This window comes from Loxodonta africana, chromosome Y (assembly GCF_030014295.1).
Source record: "Loxodonta africana isolate mLoxAfr1 chromosome Y, mLoxAfr1.hap2, whole genome shotgun sequence".
Lineage (NCBI taxonomy): Eukaryota > Metazoa > Chordata > Mammalia > Proboscidea > Elephantidae > Loxodonta > Loxodonta africana.
In genome coordinates this window covers 15,112,378-15,119,633 of record NC_087370.1, presented here as the reverse complement: position 1 = coordinate 15,119,633, position 7,256 = coordinate 15,112,378, and the positions used below count along the sequence as shown (strand labels likewise).

Genomic DNA, 7,256 nt, shown 5'->3' with positions numbered 1-7,256 from the left:
GGGCCTCGGTAGAGACTGAATGCTTAACCATGGGAAATCAAGTCACGGTGTGGCCTGAACAGCCCATCATGAACTGGGCATTGCCTGACCCACAGAGTCATAAAGTTGGACATGCGAAGCAGCACTCCATCATTAAATGGAAGTGTATATATGAGATTGGGCCCAAGTGGGGCTTAAAGGTACAAGTAAGTTACATGAGGAACTGGCCCAAATGCCCATGGTCTCCACTCCTGTCACATTACCTTCCATCTCCCAGTCTGCACCTATGGCCTCATGAGGAGTTTCCTATGATCAACTGACCAAAGAAGAGAAAACCCATGCCTGGTTTACAGGTGGTTCTGCAGGCTATGCAGGCACCACTCGAAAGTAGACAGTGGGAACACTACAGTCCCTTTCTGAGACCTCCTGAAGGACAGTGACACCACTTATAACTCTAGTAACCCACTCACAAGGTCTTTGCTTTCTGTCCCAGTGACCATATCTTTTGCAGGTCTAGAGGCCTTAGATCCGAAGGGAGGATTGCTCCCACTTGGAGACACATCACTGATTCCATCCAACTGGAAGCTAAGAATGCCAGCTGGCTACTTTGGGCTCCTTATGCCTCTAGATCAACAGACAAGGAAGACAGTTACCATAATGACTAGTGTGATTGATCCTGGTTACCAAGAGGAAATCAGATTGATATTATATAATGGAGGTAAAGAAGAGCATGCCTGGAATGCAGGAGATCACTCAGCACTTCTCTTAGTACTACCATGCCCTGTGATTAAAGTCAATGGAAAACTGCAGCAACCCAATTCTGACATGACTGTTAATGACCCAGACCCTTCAGAAATGAAGTTTTGGGTCACCCCAGGCAAAGAACCACGACCAGCTGAAGTGCTTGCTGAGGGGAAGGGGAATACTGAATGGGTAGTGGAAGAAGGTAGTTCTAAATACCAATTACAGCCATGTGACCAGTTGCAGAAATGAGGACCATAAATGTTATGAATATTTCTTCTATGCCTATGTGTATCAAATATTTTTTTCTTCACTCATAAAATATAAGATGTAAACAGGGCTAGTGTGCTTTCTGTTGTACACATGTTAGTTGTATCATGTTAGGTGCAAGTATAACTTTATCGTTGTCTTTATTCAGATACTATGTTTCATTTAAGGACATGTGTACATGTGCCAGGTTGACAAGGGGTGGACTGTGATGGCTGGGATTGTGAGTCAGCTTGGCTGGGCCATGATTCTCAGTGATTATATATGTGATCACTGCCATGACTGAATCTACTGTGAGTAGCTATCAGTTAAGGGGGCGTTTCCTTGGGGATGTGGTCTGCATCCAAATATAAGCGGATGTTCTGCCTTCTATGCTTATTCTGGATACTGCACTGCCTCTGGCTCTTTGGGACTTGAGCTATCTGATTATCTGCAGGTCTTGTGATTTGGATCCTGCAGCTGCCTCCTGTTTGTCTGACCTTCGGCTTTTGGGACTTGTGCTATCAACTTACCTGAAGATCTTGGAATTCGTCGATCTTCACAACCTGAGAGTAGGAGCCCTTCTCTCTGACCTGCCAGTTTTGGGTTCACCAGCCCCTGCTGCTATGTGGATTGAGAGAAGCCTCTAACCTGACTTGGCACGTTTTGGCCTCTCCAATAACGGGAGCTGTTTCCTTGGTATAAATCTCTCTCTTTATTTTTATATGCTTACTGGTTTTCTTCTCTAGAGAGCCCATCCTAAAACATTTGGTACCCAGAGTGGTTCTAAGGAAATAAAATTGTAAGGATGAATTTTCTAAATTGGTTCTCAAATCTGGCTAGTCTTTAAGAGATGTTGATGGCTCTGTTTCCAGTGCTAAAGAGGGCATAGCTAAAACAGGGCTAGAGGTGCTGATACAATTACACAAAATGTCACCACCAGTAGATCAGGTATCAGTGAAAGGCGAGGCTCAAAGTGAACACATGTGTGATATCTCTCTACAGCTTTGTCAGAATGAGAAGTTTAAGGAAACTAGGAAAAATCCTTTTAATATTTTGATGTTTTGGATCCTGTTAAGGCTTGCTTTATGACCTAATTTGTGGTCTATTCTAGAGAATGTTCCATGTACGGTGGAAAAGAAAGTGTAGTTGGCTGCTGTTGGGTGGAGTGTTCTGTATATGTCTACAAGGTTAATTGGTTGATTGTGGCATTTAGATCTTCCTTGTCTTTACTGAGCTTCTTTCTGGATTTTCTGTCCTTCACCAAAGTGGTATGTTGAAGTCACCTTCTATTGTTGTGGAGCTGCCTGTCCCTTTTTTCAATGCTGTTAGAGTTTGTTTTATGTATCTTGAAGCCCTGTTGTTGGGTGTGTAAGTATTCAATATGGTTATCTCTTCCTGAAATACTGTCCCTTTAATCATTATATGGTGTTCTTTACCCTTTGGGGTGGATTTAACTTTAAAGCCTATTTTGTCAGAAATTAATATTGCTACTCCTGCTCTTTTTTGATTGTTGTTGCTTCATATATTTTTTCCAATCTTTTAGTTTTAGTTTCTTGGTGTCTTTAAGTCAAAGGTGTGCCTCTTATATGCAGCATATAGACAGGTCCTGTTTCTTTATCCATTCTGCTACTCTCTGTCTTTTTATCAGTGTATTTAGTTCAATTACATTCAGTGTAATTATTTATTTAATGCTGTCATTTTGATGTCTTTTTTCTGTAATGTTGACAGTTTCTTTTTCCACTGAATTTTTGTGTGGAGCAGTTTTTCTTTATATATTGTCTTTTCTTCTTTTTCATTGTTGTTGATTTTGCTTTTGCTGAGCCTTTATGTTTTTCTTGTATTTTATTTTGATGTGTGGGATAGTTAGCCTCCTTTGTGGTTACCTTAATATTTACCTCTATTTTTCTAAGTTTCAAACAATCTTTTATTTCCTCATATTGCCTTGACTGTCCCCACAAAAGATCTATGACCACATTTTTTAGTCCCTCTTTATTGATTTAATGTTGTGAAATAACCCAACTAAAAAATGGGCAAATGTATGCATAGGCAGATCACCAAAGAGGACATTCAGGTAGCTAACAGAAAAATGAGGAAATGCTCACAATCATTAGCTGTTAGAGAAATGCAGATCAAAACTACAATGTGATAGCATCTCACCCCAATAAGACTAGTATTGATCTTAGAAACACAAAATAATAAATGTTGGAGAGGTTGTGGAGAGACTGGAACTTTTATACACTGCTGGTGGGAAATGTAAAATGGTACAATCACTTTGGAATTTGATTTGGTGCTTCCTTAAAAAGCTGGAAATAAAAGTACCATACAATTCATCAAGCCCACTCCTTGGAATGTATCCTGGAGAAATAAGAATCCTTACATGAATAGGTATATGCACACTGATGTTCATTGTATCAGTGATCACAATAGTGAAAAGATTGAAACAACCTAGGTGCCCATCAACAGATAAATAGATAAATTATGGTATATTCACACAAAGGAATACTAAGTAATGATAAAGAACAATGGAGAATACTCGAAACAATTCATAACATGGATAAGCCTGAAAAGCATTATGCTCAGTGAAATTAGTCACAAAAGGAAAAACAGTATATGAGAGCAATATTGTAAGCACTCAAGGAAAGGGTTAAAGACAGAAGTAAACATTCTTTGATGGTTACAAGGGTATGGAGGGAGGGAGAGGAATATTCATTAACTAGACAGTAGACAAGAATAATCTTAGGTGAACGGAAGGAGAATACACATACACGGGAAGTCAGCACAACTGGACTAAATCAAAAGCTAAGAAGTTTCACGAATACAGTGAAACACCTCAAGGGACAGAGTGGCATGGGTATGGGTCTGGCGACCATGGTTTCGGGAGACATCTAGGTCAACTGGCATAACAAAATTTATTTAGTTAATGTTCTACATCACATTTTGGTGAGTGATATTTGGGTTCTTAAAAGCTAGCAAGTGGCCATGTAAGATGTCACCTGGAGCAAAGAAAAGGAAGAACACCAAAAACACAAGGAAAATATGAGACCAAGAGACAGAAATAGCCGCATAAACCAGAGACTCCATCAGCCTGAGATCAGAACTAGATAGTGCCCAGCTACTACCAATGACCACCCTGACATGGAACACAACAGAGTCCCTGGCACAGCAGGAGGAAAGTGGGGTTCAGAACTCAAACTCTAGTAAAAGAGCCAGACTTAATGGTCTGACTGAGACTGGAGGGACCCCAGAAGACATGGCTCTCTGTTAGCACAAAACTGAAACCATTCCGAAAGCCAACTCTTCACACAAAGATTAGACTGGACTATAGGACAGAAAATGATATTTTTTAAGAGTGTGCTTCTTAGCTGAAGTAGATACATGAGACTAAAGGAGCAGCTCCTGTTTGGAGGCAAGATGAGAAGGCAGAAAGGGACAGAAGCTGGTTGAATGGACATGGGAAATACAGGGTAGAAAGGAAGCATGTGCTGTCACACTATAGGGATAGCAACTAGGGTCTCATAACAATGTGTGTATGAATTTTTGTATGAGAGACTAACTTGAACTGTGAACTTTCACTTAAGGTGCAATATAATAATAATAAAAACAGTGTGGTACTGGTACAAGAATAGGCATATAGACTAACAGAATAGAATTGAGAATCTAGAAATATACATCTACAGTTACGGGACTTTCAATGAGAGTGCCAAATCTAATTAATGAGGAAAGAATAGTCTGTTCAGTTATGGTACTGGAACTACTGTATCTTCATATGCAAAAGAATGAAGTTGGACTCATGTCTCATACCATATACAACCCAAAACAAAACACATTACCATCGATTCCAACTCATGGCCCCGCTACAGGACAGAGTAGATCAGCCCCCATAGGGCTTCCAAGGCTGTAATCTCTACAGAAGCAGCCTGCTGCATCTTTCTACTGCAGGGCAGCTGGCAGGTTCAAACTGCGACCTATCTGTTTACCGCTGAGTACTTAACCATTACCCCACAGAACTCCATCAATATAGGATAGTTAACATAAATCAAGGATTTAAATAGAAAAGGTTAAAGCCATAAAACTCTTAGAAGATAACACAGGATTAATCCATGATTTTAGTTAGACTCTTTTGAAAGAAGATATAAAAATGGCTGAACAGCACATGAAAAGACGCTCAACATCATTAGGAAAATGTAAACCAAAACCACAGTAAGGTAAGAATTCACTTCCATTGGAACTGTGATCAGAAAAATGAAAAATAACTGTTGGCAAGGATGTGGAGAAATTGAAACCCTCCTGATAATGGGAATGCAAAATGGTGCAACAGTTGTGGAAAACAGTCTGGCAATTCTTCAAAAATTTAAATATAGAACTACCACATGATGCAGCAATTCCATTCCACAGGAGAATTGAAAGCATCAAAACAGATACCTATACACCAGGTTTCAATTCAGCATTATTCACAATAGCCAAAAGGTGGGAACAAACCCAATGTCCATCAGGAGATGAAGGGATAATGGCAGAATATTTAAGAAATGGAATAGTTTTTGAGTCAGAACTTAGGCACTCATGCTCTAGAGTTTTGATTTCAACCCCTGTTATACAGACCTCGACTGAGAATCTGTTTACCTGTACTACAGTCTCCAACTTTAAAGTAATTTAAGCAAACCAGTAACAAATCATTGTGTTAATCACAGCATTAGAAGTAAAAGAAATGTGTAGAAGTTATAAACGTGGGCTTTTGCTTTTGTCAAGTAATGTAATATCCCACTTTTTCTCTAAATTTTTTTATTGTGCACTAGGTGAAAGTTTATAGCTGAAGTTAGTTTCTCATACAAACATTTATACACACATTTTATGTGACCGTAGTTGCTATCCCGATAATGTGACACAGCACACTCCTCCTTTCCAGCCCAGGTTTTCCATGTCCATCCATCAAGCTACTGCCCCTTTCTGCTTTTCTCCTCCTGCCCCCACACAGCAGCTGCCCACTTAGTCTTGTGCATCTACTTAAACTAAGAAGCACACTCTTCAAAAAAAAAAAGCACGGAATGCTTTAAGAATTTGAGTATCATCCTTGTGCAGGGGCCATGTGAATCTTCTCTGTACATGTGCTGCTAAAGTAAGCACTAATTTTTCTCCTTTTGTCACAGTCTTTTTTGTAGACTGGCAGTAGACCAGCATTTTACATGTACTTAACCTATTATGGTATGAGCCTAAGACATCAATATTTTCCTGTTCTTCTAGAAGCATGATACAGTTTGATGAATTAATTTACAAATTAGGTGTATTTTTTTCTGAAAGATAATGAAATTGATCAATAACTGCCAAGAATAATTGAATTGAATGGGTTGTGAGTCCTAGATATGAACAATAGTTGAGTCACAGTATTTTTGAACTTAATTAAAATTATTTGTACAGTAACTTATTAAACACTTTAAAAGCAGTGGAAAGTTTTATTGCTTATGTATGGTTCTTTAACAAAATATTTGAAAATTTAGCAGCTTAAAACAACAAACATTGTTATTTTATTGTTTCTGTCTGTCAGAGGTATGTAAAGATTTAGTTGGATCTTTAGCACAGGTTTCCCAAGTTGTTGGCTAGGGTTGGAGAATCCTTTTCCAACCTCACAGGTCTGCTGGCTGACTTCGGGTTTTCATCACATGATTTTTCTAGGCTGTCCAAGTGGGGGTTGGCAATACCGATATGGGTTAGAAACTAACAGACAGGTGAAAGAGAGAGAAATGAGCATTCACATGAGCCAGAGAGCTCCCTTAGACAGAAGAAACAGTTTTATAACCTAATCTTAAAAGTGACACTCCATTACTCTGTTATATTCTATTGGTTAGAAGCAAGTCAGAGATGCAGCCTTTACAGAGGGGAGGGGCTGCTTACCACAAAAGTAATTTGCAAAAAAATCTGTCTGCATTCTCCTTTTTAAGTAAGTTACTCAGTTAAGAAACCGCCCTGACAAGATCCAGAAGAGCTCCTAGTCTCCTGTTTGTTTAGGCCTGTAATTTCCTCTTTTCTAAATGGAAATTACTCTGCATTAGATGATTCACTAGGTTTTTTCTAATTTTAAGATTTGAATGGTTATTAGGTTGTATAAGTCTAAATTGTTAGGAAGGGTGCAACCCTGTGCTAGTCTGCATAGTTTGTGAGGCTTTTTGCATCCAGAAAGATAATGTCAATTGACAAAGTAATCTTTGCTGTGTATTGGGCCTGTTGTCAGAAAGTATTTAATTGTTGAAAATGAGCTAAGTACCACAATATGTTCCACATTCAGAGAAAGATAA

The 7,256-nt window shown here is 39.0% G+C and overlaps 1 pseudogene; it reads right to left on the bottom strand.

Annotated features, from left to right (window-relative positions):
* Positions 1-6,000: 6,000 nt before the first annotated feature.
* Positions 6,001-6,090, bottom strand: LOC135229103 (U6 spliceosomal RNA; annotated as a pseudogene).
* Between the last annotated feature and the right edge of the window lie 1,166 nt (positions 6,091-7,256).